The sequence below is a fragment of the Spinacia oleracea genome, chromosome 5 (assembly GCF_020520425.1).
Source record: "Spinacia oleracea cultivar Varoflay chromosome 5, BTI_SOV_V1, whole genome shotgun sequence".
Taxonomy (NCBI): domain Eukaryota; kingdom Viridiplantae; phylum Streptophyta; class Magnoliopsida; order Caryophyllales; family Amaranthaceae; genus Spinacia; species Spinacia oleracea.
This window is the reverse complement of record NC_079491.1, coordinates 124,682,011-124,696,530: the sequence shown is the minus strand read 5'-3', so window position 1 is coordinate 124,696,530 and position 14,520 is coordinate 124,682,011.

Genomic DNA, 14,520 nt, shown 5'->3' with positions numbered 1-14,520 from the left:
TTTTCTTTTCTTAAGGAATTGGACTGACTTTTGATGTTAAAAGAGTTAAAGACCTTGAAAATTGACCAAAGAATTAACCATGATCTGAGCATTTGTTGTGTGGTAAAGCATAAAAGCTCTAGGCCCCTTTTCCATTTTTTTACTCGTACTTGATTTGACTTGATTATTATTGACTTGATTTGACTTGATTATTTTTTACTTATTCCTTAAAAATGCCTGTTATGAGCTATAGTTGATTATAATGCCTATTGTTCTGTATTTTATCATTTTATCATTGAAAGGTAATGACCGCACTGCTGTTTTTTTCTTCTCTGTTCTTTTAAAATTTATAATAGTACGATTTAGTTATTGGGAACTCCCTTCTGACCTTCTGGGAGTCTTGATGTGACTGCATCTTTTTGGTTGTGTACTCCCTCCGTCCCGGAATACTCGACCCGGTTTGACCGGCACAGAGTTTAAGGGACTTGAATTGACTTATTTAATTTAATAGGTAGTAGTTGATAGTGGGGTATTATTTTAATGTAGTTAGTGGGAGGTGGGTTAAGAGGTGGGGTTGGGGGAGAGTAGGGGTTGAATTTTTAATTATTTTTTGTATGGAGGAGGGGGTAGGTGGGTTAATAGGGGTGGAGTGAAAAATAATATAATATTGTTAGAATATTTCCATTTTTAGAAACAGGTCAAGTATTAAGGGACGGCCCGATAAGGAAAACAGGTCAAGTATTCCGGGAAGGAGGGAGTACGATTTTAGTAAAAGCTGTCTCCTTGACTATCCAAGAATAGGATTTTTCTTGTGCAAATCTTCAGTAGAAGTATGACACTTTGTCTAGGATATAGTTGTAATTGTGTATACCATGCTCAAAGCAGATGTTAATACTCAATATATCATGATCTTGTGCAGAAGAAAAATCAGGAATTGAAATTGTGCCAGTTTTCATCTCTATTGATCTTGAAAGAGACACCATTGAACAAGTACTATAGTCTTCTATCTTTTTCTAAACCAATGCCCTTTTTAGTGGGAAGGAAAGACAAATGATGTTAAAAGAGGCTTCTTCTGAGCCAAGTATTCCATTCTAAGGGTGTTCTTTAGTTTATTGATAAATTATGCATGTGGCCGGATACTTGAGGTTTGTGACATAGGGACAACTGACGTAGGTAGTAATTGGCAAATGTTGTTCCTCATTATTAACGTCTTTGTTCACTCTCAAACTAAAACTCTGTAATTTTAGTTCTGTTTCAGTTGGTGGTTTGTTTTAGGGAAGTCCCCCGGATATAGGGAAGCTGGTTCTTATGTTTCAGGTCTTATGCTCATGTGTTATTGTTCCCATGCCAGACAGTGGTTCTTATTCAGTAAGTTATTAATATTGTATAGTTATATGGCTTACTGGCAGGAGTTACTAAACTCTTTACTGATGTGTTTTCTTGATTGATGTAGGGACCTGTAAGTCTTGTTCTATCACCAGGTGGTCAACCTGCTGCTGCAGGAGGTTCTGTATATGGAGTGACACCACTGTCACCTGGTCTACCTGAATCTTACGCTCTGCCATATTCTGCGGGGAAGTCAGTCACTATTACCGCAGACCATAAGTTTCCAGAGAAACCAGGTGAACCTGAGTGTCAATATTGTTTGAAAAAAGGGAATTGTAATTTGGTACCCCTTGTAGATATCATCACCCACCAGACCAAGGTGAATCTGTTGCATCATGTTATCTTGGACCTCTAAGTCTGCCTCCACGTCCGGTAAGCTTGATCTTGAAATTCTTTACATTTGTTTAATATTTCTGTTGTACAGAGAATAATGAATTGTCCCAAGCCTTTTTTCCTATTTTTTTTAATAATTATTTTAGTTTATCATTAACATTGTTAATTTTGGTGCTTATCAACACTACTAAAAAGGTTGCAGTAGACAACGGTTGAAAATAACAATAGATAGCGGTTGACAAAATGAAATCGTTGTTATAGAGGGGGTTACCATTTGACAACGGTTTTCCCAACCGTTGTTAAATGTACCTTCTTTTTATATAATCTTATTTTATTAGCAAAGTTTAGCAACCCATAAACATTACAAGTTTCATAACCTATATAGGATTCGAACCTACATCATTGTGCAGTTGTACATGGCTCTACCAATTGAGCTAATAGGCTTTACATTAATTTCGTTATATTCATTAAACGAAAAATATTTTTTCTAGATTTCCAATAAAAAAAATTCTCACAAATGTGAGAAACTAACCTTAATATCATGATCAAGAGTCGTTTAGTAACAAGTCTAGCTACTCGTTTCTATATCCGATCCTTCTCATGCGTCACCATGGGTTTGCCAATCCAGAAAAGAAAAATCCATCCATAAAATGGATAATTGAAATAATCATAAAAGTAAAGCATGATATGCATGTTTTTCTAAGATATACTCTAAAAAAATTCAGCACAATCAACAGACAACATAAGAAATGATTAAAATTACTGCAAACTTTAAGTACATCAACAACATTGAAATAGTATAATTTAATACAAAAGGCTCCTAAAAAACACTCTGTAACAGAAAAATATGCTATATACTAGGACAACCCCAACCCTTAAACAAGGAAGCAATACCTAACAGCTAACTCTTTCACACTTCAACTATTCATTACACCTTGATTTTCTGCCAACACCAACAACATTCCCTAAGCATCCCAATCAAATTCGATAAATCATACCTCACAATGGTAATGAAGCATTACTTGGTAGACAACTAATCAAGCAACATAACTAAACAGGGAAAATGGCCTCATAGCTATTCCCTACACACTCTACCAATTTCACTTTCGATTGCCATGGTTAATAAAATTCTATACGGATCCCATGTTTCGAAGTCATCAATCAAACACTTGTCGAATTTAATTAGACCTTAAATTGTACAATGTACATCAATCTCCAAACACTATTTTATCTTTCAGCTAACAGAAAAAAAAATAGAGGCAAATTAAAAGAGAGATGCTTAACCTTCTAAACATAAAGCATTTTGTCATAAAGCTCAAGAACCAACTCCAAATTAGTAGTAGAATTCCTGTTATTGATGTTAGCAGAAACTGCATTTCGCGCGTTATCCTTAACAAACTTGAAATCAATTGCTGCTTTCCACCGATTTATTCAACCCTACATAAAAAACAGAAACAAAACCAATTGACATTTACGAACTTCAATAAGAAAAACCCAAAAAATGTCAGAGAAGGCATACCGGTGTTAGAAGGGGCGGAGGTGGGAGTTGTTTGGCTAGCGGAGGTGGCGACAGATAAGAGAAGTACATGTAGACATCAAAGAAAAGTGCAAGGTCTCCAAACAGAATAGTAGCTAGACATTCAAAACTAGAACGGAAATGATAAAGGTCGCAACATGCGACCTTTAAGCCGTGTCACAGTGGTGACATGGCACGCCTATGTGTCATAAATGTATTTGGAAACTAAAATATTTAGATTATATAACTTTTATACATGTCATAAAAAAGGTAGGAAAATCTTAATATTTTAATTTACAAATTGAATAATGTAATTTTTTATTTCAGAAAAATAATTCTAATTTGTATAGGAAATTAGAAAAAAAAAAAACACTTTTAATTATTTATATGATATAGGAAATTAAAGTAAAAAATACATTTACTAATTTATACTTAGAAAATAAAAAATACAGTACATTAGAAAATAAAAAAAATAGGAAAATGATTTCGTCTTTATACAGTACTTGAAGTGTTGTTCTTCCTCTCCGAAAAAATTATTGGTTTATTAGGAAAATGAGATTTTTTTTTTTTTTTTTTTGAAGGAAAAGAAAACTAATCTAATGAGAAGATGATGCCTGATTGTGGTTTTGTTGGAAGACTTATTGGAATAATATCACATCTTTACGGAGCAACTGACTTCGTACTCCGCATTGGTTTGATAGCAACATCTGACTTCAAATTAATTAAGCGACATTCACATATTCACTGCTCACATGAAATATTACCTAATCATTAAAATTAAAACATTATTTTAAAGTAATATATAATTATGAATATTTATTTACCTAAAATATATTATTAGATTATAAATTAGTGTATTTTTTAACTAAATTGATGTATTTTTTTAATTGCACAAAGTAAGTAATTAGATTATAATTTTTATTTTTTTAATTTGTAATTTATAAGATAAAAGGAAATATATATTTACTATGAATATAATAAATATTTGTTTCCTTATTTGTATCGACTGCCTTATTTATATATTTTCATAGTAAAAATATTGAATTGATAGTAAAAATAAATTGATGACGTGTAGCCTACATGGTGCTTATTTGTACCAATGAAATGCCGACACGTAAGATTGCGACAACATTTTGTTATCGCAACTTGCGACCTATATCATCGTCCAAACTAGAATATCAATGAACTGAACACATATGAATGTTCATTTTCTAATCAATTAATTAAATTCATAAAAATTAAAATAAATTAACCCAATTCCACAAATGTATAAAAGTAGAAAGGAAAAAAAAACTTCCTATTAAACTCGTAACTTGTATTTTCTAGAATCAATTTATACAGAATTCAACATATCCCTTAATCAATCCATGGAGAGTGAAAGAAGTATATTACCTTAAACCATGAATAGAGAGTGTTCCGGTGTTGTAAAGATGGAAACAATGGGCTTCGAATGAAGGCCCTTTCGTATGTGTTGAAGATCTTGCTTGCTTGAATGAGTCGAGTCCGAATTCACCTGCACAAGAGCAAAGTCAATAGCCTCGGGGGTGTTTCCGAGGAAAGCCCCTCCGATGCCTAAGTAAGAACGATGCTCGGATTCTAGAGAGAAGTTCTCTAGGAGAGTAGTCTTTGTTAGGTTATGATACATATGACACTACATAGATCATGCGGAAACAACCATTAACCCAGGACAACATATTATTTACACATAATCATATAGCATAATTTAGATGCATACTCTTTGTTGCGTGCCCTCCCTAGCTGCGCCCGAACCGAACAAGAACAAGTCTTTTAGGACTCCAAGTGTCGTCCCTCCGTAGATAGTCCACAGCACGTCCGGATCCGCCTTAAGATTGACCAACTAGAATCGCCCTTAAGGTACTAGAAAATTTCGGCACTTTATGAGCAAGATGTGTGTTTTAATTTTCTCTCAAAAAACTCACTTTTGAATACTTTGAAACTTATGTATAAATTATGACCCCTAGGCCTTTATTTATAGAGTTATGGAAAAGGAATCGTAATCCTAGTAGGATACGAATTAATTGGAATTAGAATCCTACATGAATTCTATTTAATTAATTTATCCAATTAGGAATAGAAATTTAATCATACACTGACTCTTGTAGATTCAGGAATCACGCATGAGCACAAACTCACACACACACGGCAGCCACAAGGGCTGCCCATGCGCGTGCGAGCAGCAGCCCGCGTAGCACGGCCCACGCAGCCGTGGCCCTTGGCGCGCGCTGGGCCTGCCTTGCGGTAGGCCTGGGCGCTGCCTTGGCTGGGCTTGTGGCGCGCATGCTTGCTGGGCGATTGGCCCCGGCTTCGTGCTGGGCCTTCGTCCGGCAAGCCTCGTCCGATGCTAATTCGTACGATACGCTTCCGATTAAATTTCCATTTCCGGAATCTATTTCCGATACGAACAATATTTAATATTTCCGATTCCGGAATTAATTTCCGTTTCGAACAAATATTTAATATTTCCGTTTCCGGAATTATTTTCCGATTCCGGCAATATTTCCGATTCTGACAATATTTCCGTTTCGGGTAATATTTCCGATTCTGGTAATATTTCCATTTCCAATAATATTTTCCGATACGTACCATGTTTCCGTTTCCGGCAACATCTACGACTTGGATAATATTCATATTTCCGATACGATCCATATTTCCGTTTCCGGCAATATCATCGTTTCCGGAGTATTCATTTCTTGCCTGTGACGATCTTAGCTCCCACTGAAACCAAGATCCGTCGGTTCCGAATATTCATAGATGGAGTATTTAATGCTATTAAATACTTGATCCGTTTACGTACTATTTGTGTGACCCTACGGGTTCAGTCAAGAGTAAGCTGTGGATTAATATCATTAATTCCACTTGAACTGAAGCGGCCTCTAGCTAGGCATTCAGCTCACTTGATCTCACTGAATTATTAACTTGTTAATTAATACTGAACCGCATTTATTAGACTTAACATAGAATGCATACTTGGACCAAGGGCATTATTTCCTTCAGTCTCCCACTTGTCCTTAGGGACAAGTGTGCATTTCCTAATTCCTTTGTCGCTCGATGCTTGCTCTTGAACATAAGGTAAGAGTTGTCATCCTTATTATGTCCAGAGGTGTTCCTCGGTTTCAGAGTTCAACTGATCAAATAAACAGATAATCATAGCCTATGATTCATCCGAGCACGGCCATGCATTTCACAGTTTCTAGCTCTCCGAGTGGCCTTGTACAACTTTTAAGCATCTCATCCCGATTTATGGGAGGACAATCCCAATCTTGCGATCTTGAGATTAGACTTCGTTTGATAGGTGATTACCTGAGCGTTGCCTTTATAGCCTCCTTTTACGGTGCGACGGTTGGTCAACGTCAAAGCAACCAGTTCTCAAACAAGTAATCTCAAATCACTCAGGTATTGAGGATTTAGTGTCTAATAATTTAATGAAATTTACTTATGACAGACTTTCATCTCTTACAGTAAAGTTTCATAGGTCTTGTCCGATACTAGTCTTCCCAAAGTAAGTATCTATGCAAATGATTATGACATTGCCATGTCCACATAGTTCAAGAAACAGAACTACTAGTCATCTTGCACTCTAATCGTCTAACGTTTTCTATGCGTCCAATTTTATAGAAAACTCCAATTAGGGACCATTTTCAACCTTTGACATTCAAGTTCACTTGATAGACATTTCTTAGTCACAGGACTGGTCCTGACAGTCTATCTTGAATATATCGTCAAATTGAAGGGACTCATCATTTAATAAACCACAAATTAAATGGAAAAATGAATTTCTTTCATTTATTGTGAATGATTAACCAATAATGTTTTACAAAGATTTAAACTCTAAAACTTTAAAACATTAAACAGAGACATCAAAGCCATTCTCCAATATGCTTGATTCCCATAGCTGCAGTGTGCGAGTTGTGCTTCGCTTGCGGCAGAGGTTTAGTTAATGGATCTGATATGTTGTCATCAGTTCCAATTTTGCTTATCTCGACTTCTTTTCTTTCAACGAACTCTCGTAGAAGGTGAAATCTACGAAGTACATGCTTGACTCTCTGGTGGTGTCTAGGCTCTTTTGCCTGTGCAATAGCTCCGTTATTATCACAATACAGGGCTATTGGTCCTTTAATGGAGGGGACTACACCAAGTTCTCCTATGAACTTCCTTAGCCATATAGCTTCCTTTGCTGCTTCATGTGCAGCAATGTACTCCGCTTCAGTTGTAGAATCCGCAATGGTGCTTTGCTTAGCACTTTTCCAGCTTACTGCTCCTCCGTTGAGGCAGAAGACAAACCCAGACTGTGATCTGAAATCATCTTTGTCGGTTTGGAAACTTGCGTCCGTATAGCCTTTAACAATTAATTCATCATCTCCACCATAGACCAGGAAGTCATCTTTGTGCCTTTTCAGGTACTTCAGAATGTTCTTGGCAGCAGTCCAATGCGCCTCTCCTGGGTCTGACTGGTATCTGCTCGTAGCACTGAGTGCGTACGCAACATCCGGGCGTGTACATATCATAGCATACATTATTGAACCAATCAATGATGCATATGGAATCCCATTCATTCGTCTACGCTCATCAAGTGTTTTTGGGCACTGAGTCTTGCTTAGAGTCATTCCATGAGACATGGGTAGGTAGCCTCGCTTGGAGTCCGCCATCTTGAACCTATCAAGCACCTTATTGATATAAGTGCTTTGACTAAGTCCAATCATCTTTTTAGATCTATCTCTGTAAATCTTGATGCCCAATATGTACTGTGCTTCTCCTAGATCCTTCATCGAAAAACATTTCCCAAGCCAAATCTTGACAGAGTTCAACATAGGAATGTCATTTCCGATAAGCAATATGTCGTCGACATATAATACTAGGAAAGCAATTTTGCTCCCACTGACCTTCTTGTATACACAAGATTCGTCCGCGTTCTTGATGAAACCAAAGTCACTGACTGCTTCATCAAAACGTATATTCCAGCTCCTGGATGCCTGCTTCAATCCGTAGATTGACTTCTTTAGCTTGCATACCTTTTTAGCATTCTTTGGATCCTCAAAACCTTCAGGCTGTGTCATAAACACAGTTTCTGTTAAAACGCCGTTTAAGAAAGCAGTTTTGACATCCATCTGCCATATTTCGTAATCGTAATATGCAGCGATTGCTAACATTATTCGAATAGACTTTAGCATTGCAACTGGTGAAAAGGTTTCATCGTAATCCACACCGTGGACTTGCCTGTAACCTTTTGCAACCAATCTAGCTTTGAAAACTTCAAGTTTCCCATCCTTGTCCTTTTTCAGTTTGAAAACCCATTTGCTTCCAATGGCTTGGTAGCCATCTGGCAAATCGACCAAATCCCATACTTGGTTTTCAGACATGGAGTCTAATTCAGATTGCATGGCTTCTTGCCACTGCTTGGAGCTAGGGCTCGTCATAGCTTGCTTGTAAGTCGCAGGTTCATCACTTTCAAGTAATAGAACGTCATAGCTCTCGTTCGTCAAAATACCTAAGTACCTTTCCGGTTGAGATCTATATCTTTGCGATCTACGCGGGGTAACATTTCTAGATTGACCATGATTCTCACCAGATTCTTCTAAAGATCTCTGAGTTTCATCCTGAATGTCATCTTGAGCATTCTCTAGAGTTTGTTGTTCGACTCGAATTTCTTCGAGGTCTACTTTTCTCCCACTTGTCATTTTGGAAATGTGATCCTTCTCCAAAAAGACACCATCTCGAGCAACAAACACTTTGTTCTCAGATGTATTGTAGAAGTAATACCCCTTTGTTTCCTTTGGATAGCCCACAAGGATACATTTGTCAGATTTTGGATGAAGTTTGTCTGAAATTAATCGTTTGACGTATACTTCACATCCCCAAATCTTAAGAAAAGACACATTTGGAGGCTTTCCAAACCATAATTCGTATGGAGTCTTTTCGACAGCTTTAGACGGAGCTCTATTTATAGTGAGTGCAGCTGTATTTAGTGCATGTCCCCAAAATTCTAATGGAAGTTCGGCCTGACCCATCATTGACCTGACCATGTCTAGCAAGGTTCTGTTCCTCCGTTCTGACACACCGTTCCATTGTGGTGTTCCAGGAGGAGTCAATTCTGATAGAATTCCACATTCTTTCAGATGGTCATCAAATTCATAGCTCAGATATTCACCGCCTCTATCAGACCGCAGTGCCTTGATCTTCTTGCCTAATTGATTCTCTACTTCACTCTGAAATTCCTTGAATTTGTCAAAGGATTCAGACTTATGCTTCATTAGGTAGACATAACCATACCTACTGAAGTCATCAGTAAAAGTGATAAAGTAGCTGAAACCACCTCTAGCATTTGTACTCATTGGTCCACATACATCTGTATGGATTAAACCCAATAGTTCATTTGCTCTTTCTCCAACTTTAGAGAAAGGTTGCTTTGTCATTTTGCCAAGTAAACATGATTCGCATTTACCATAATCCTCTAAGTCAAATGGTTCTAGAATTCCTTCTCTTTGAAGTCTTTCTAAGCGTTTCAAGTTTATATGGCCTAATCGACAATGCCACAGATAGGTGAGATCTGAATCATCCTTTTTGGCCTTTTTGGTATTTATGTTATATACTTGTTTGTCGTGATCTAATAAATAAAGTCCATTGACTAATCTAGCAGATCCATAAAACATCTCTTTAAAATAAAACGAACAACTATTGTCTTTTATTATAAAGGAAAATCCCTTAGCATCTAAGCAAGAAACTGAAATGATGTTTTTAGTAAGACTTGGAACATGGAAACATTCTTCCAGTTCCAAAACTAGCCCGGAGGGCAACGACAAATAGTAAGTTCCTACGGCTAATGCAGCAATCCGTGCTCCATTTCCCACTCGTAGGTCGACTTCACCCTTGCTTAACTTTCTACTTCTTCTTAGTCCCTGTGGATTGGAACATAAGTGTGAGCCACAACCTGTATCTAATACCCAAGAAGTTGAATTAGCAAGTATACAGTCTATAACGAAAATACCTGAAGATGGAACGACTGTTCCGTTCTTCTGATCTTCCTTTAGCTTTGGACATTCTCTTTTGTAATGGCCTATTCCATCACAATAAAGACAGCTTGATGTGGACTTGTCCTGCTTTGATTTAGCATTGCCCTTGGACTTTCCACCTTTCTTGAATGGTCTCTTTCTAGCCTTGAGTAAATCTTTGGCTTCACAGTCCAGTACTATTTCAGCCTTTCTGACAAGGTGAATAAATTCTGCAACTGTTTCTTCTCTTGGTTCACTTAGGTATTGTTGCTTGAAGCGACCAAACCCACTGTGTAGTGAATTGAGCAAGACAGAGACTGCCATCCTTTCGCTTATTGGTGTTCCTAGTAGACTTAGGCGATCAAAATATGAACACATAAGATCCACATGGAACCTCAGTGGGACGCCTACCCTCTGTTTAGTGCGAAGGAGCTGAACATGTGTTTCTTGGACCTCCATCCTATAACACCTGTTGGGAGAACTAACCTTTAGACCAGACATTGATTCAATCAACTCATGGACGTTCAGGTCCCTGTCCTCCGTACTTCCACGACAGATATCCCTCAGATTCTTGATGAGCGTAAAAGGTTCATAGGCTACAAACCTTCTAGCCCAATCATCAGGGATATTGTTCAGCATGAGACTCATAACCTTTTTGAGATCCGCATCCCAGGCGTAAAATCTCTCAGGGGTCATGTCTCTGGCATAGTAGCTTGGCATGGGATGTGATAGTACATACTCAAGTCCATTGAGTTTGACTATTTCAACTAGCTTAGCTTCCCATTCAAGAAAATTTGTCAGGTTCAGCTTGACCATAAGCTCAGAACCCATGATGATGTTTTGATTGTTGTTTGCCATAATTAAAACTACAATTGAAAAGAATAAACAAATAAATAACCATGCACAGTTTCTCTTAATAAACTTAAATTCTAGCATACATGCATAATTCAATGTTTATTAAGCATTTTATTCAAGTTATGTGTTCCGGCAGGTGTGAATAAAATGATTCCAAGATCCTAAAATCATTGAAGAACTAAGCACAGTTTGTCGACTTAATCCTAGAACATCTTAGGTAAGCAAAAGCCTTTTGCTAATAGTCTAGAAACTATTCTTGGTTGATAGGTACGTCTAAGAACTTATTAGGTAAACCTATCGAATTTGCCACGACATAAAAGGACTCCTTACTTATATCGTTGAGTTTCACCAAAACTAACATGTACTCACAATTATTTGTGTACCTTGCCCCTTTAGGACCAATAAGTAACACCTCGCTGAGCGAAAACTATTACTAGATTGATGTAAAGGATATCCAAGCAAGTGTATATTTTGGCATGGCACCTTTTAACTCAATTTTTAAGTTTGGAACTTAAGGCTCTTACTATGTTGGTTAGATTTTAAGTGAACTAAAATCCTTAATCATGCAACATAATCAAGCTTATGATCTCATGCATTTTAAGACATATTTAAAACAATAAATAACTTAAAACATGCATAAGATATTTGTGATCTAGTATGGCCCGACTTCATCTTGAAGCTTTGACTTCAAAGTCCGTCTTGAAAATCTCCGTGGGAGGCACCATTTTCTTCAAATAGGATAAGCTATAACTAATTACAACTATTTGATGGTTCGCAGACCATATTTGAATTGAAAAATAACTTTGGTACTTTAGACCAATTACATTCAAATTAATGGTACGCAGACCATATTTTCTATCCTATTTGGGCCATACTAGTCACTTCATAACCTGCAAAACAGTACATATACAATATATACCATTCACCCATTCATTATCATGAATGGCCCACATAGCTGGTTAGTAAAACACATTATGCATCACGTAAACATTTGCAGCAATTAATCAAGGGCACCAATAATCTACCAATTATTCAGTCCTTATTAATTCTAATCGAGTTGTTTTAACCTTAAGGATTTGTAGACCTAATCAAGAGTTTATGACTAAAAAGCGCTCCCACTCAAACCAATAAATTCATATGCTTTACTAATTTTAAACATAAAATTGTATTTCTAGTCTAACCGGAAACATACAAATTTAATTAAAATTTAAAGCTCATATAAATTTATAATTGAATCCAAAAAGTTTAATTTAATTTCAGTCGCATTTAAATTAATTCATGATTTTAATTTTAGTAAAATAATTAGAATAAATAACATTTATTATAATTATAATATTCAAAATTAAAATCCAAGAAATTAATTCAAATTATTAATTTTAAAATTAATTAAAATTACGTGAACTGAAATTTTCAAATTAAACATTCAAAACGATCTAATCGTAACGCAAAACACCCTACGCGTTGCACGCCCATGGGCCGTACGCACACAGCCATTGCTGGCCATGTGCGCGCAGCCCATGCGCTCGTCGCATAGCTGCTGCTGTCCTATCGCAAGCCTCCGCACAGCGCCCCATCGCACGCGAGCTATCGCTCGCAGTGCGCGCGCGCGAGATCGCTCGCTGGGCGCGCGACATCGCTCGCTGGGCGCGCTGGCTCGCTCGCTGTGCGCGCGAGCCATCGCTCGCTGGGGCGCGACATCGCTCGCTGGGCGGGCGACATCGCGCGCTGTGCGCGCGAGCCATCGCTCGCTGGGGCGCGACATCGCTCGCTGGGCGAGCGACATCGCGCGCTGCGCGCGCGAGTAGTGCTGGGCGCAGCGCTCGTGGCACGCGAGCTTGCGCTCGCTGCGCGCGAGGCTGCGCGCACTTGTGCGAGGCAGCGCGCGTTGTGGCGCAGCTCGCTTGCTGCCCACACGCGACTGCCTTGGCTCGCCCCTCGCCCATGCCCATTCGTTCATTGCTCGTGGCACACGACACAAGGCAGGGCTGCTGCCTTGTGCTCGTGCACTACGCCCTTGCTCATTGCATTCGTGCCGCACGGGCGACGAGCTCCCTTGCTCGTCGTCGCATGCCCGCATTATACAACACCCCTTAAGGGTAACACGAAGCGTCCATTGCTTCGTGCGTGCAAGTTATTTGAACGAATCGCATAAAAATTTAAAATTTATATTTAAAATTAATGACAAATTAATAAATAATATTAATTTCATAATTTTAGGGCGAAAAATCGAAAATTTATTATCCAATTGATTTCCGATTGATATGGATTCAAGTCTAGGTCATAAAAATTTAAAATTTATCGTAAATTTACAATTTTTATGGTGGTTTTTAATCATAGGTTTCTAATTAAATTACAATTAATTATGAAAATCAAATTAATTCTAAATTATTCTAATTTTCAACAAATTAATCATAATTACAAATTAGATTGCATAATTAACAAGACTAGGCATTCAAACTTGTTAAACATATGCAGTAGGTCAATCAAAAATTCAAGATTTATCAACAAGAATCGCAAATATTTAATTTAACATCTTAAATTTACGAAATTTTGCATTCGAAAAACTAAAACCTTCGCAAAGTCATAGTTAGGCTTCGAATTTGAGAATTCTGGGTTCGGCAGAAAAATACTATTTTTGTCAAAATTTTAGAATGCCTTTTACATGCGGAATTGACACAAAAATCACTCAATTCGGATGAGTAATGAAGAAACTGCCGAAAAACTGCGTACATATAATTAAATAAACGCAATTTGCAATTAATTAACAATTACGAAAATTAATCACCCCTTTTAATTCTTGCAAATTTGTAATATTTAACCATGTTCATGCAATTTAGATTATGAAAATAATAAGGGGCTCGTGATACCACTGTTAGGTTATGATACATATGACACTACATAGATCATGCGGAAACAACCATTAACCCAGGACAACATATTATTTACACATAATCATATAGCATAATTTAGATGCATACTCTTTGTTGCGTGCCCTCCCTAGCTGCGCCCGAACCGAACAAGAACAAGTCTTTTAGGACTCCAAGTGTCGTCCCTCCGTAGATAGTCCACAGCACGTCCGGATCCGCCTTAAGATTGACCAACTAGAATCGCCCTTAAGGTACTAGAAAATTTCGGCACTTTATGAGCAAGATGTGTGTTTTAATTTTCTCTCAAAAAACTCACTTTTGAATACTTTGAAACTTATGTATAAATTATGACCCCTAGGCCTTTATTTATAGAGTTATGGAAAAGGAATCGTAATCCTAGTAGGATACGAATTAATTGGAATTAGAATCCTACATGAATTCTATTTAATTAATTTATCCAATTAGGAATAGAAATTTAATCATACACTGACTCTTGTAGATTCAGGAATCACGCATGAGCACAAACTCACACACACACGGCAGCCACAAGGGCTGCCCATGCGCGTGCGAGCAGCAG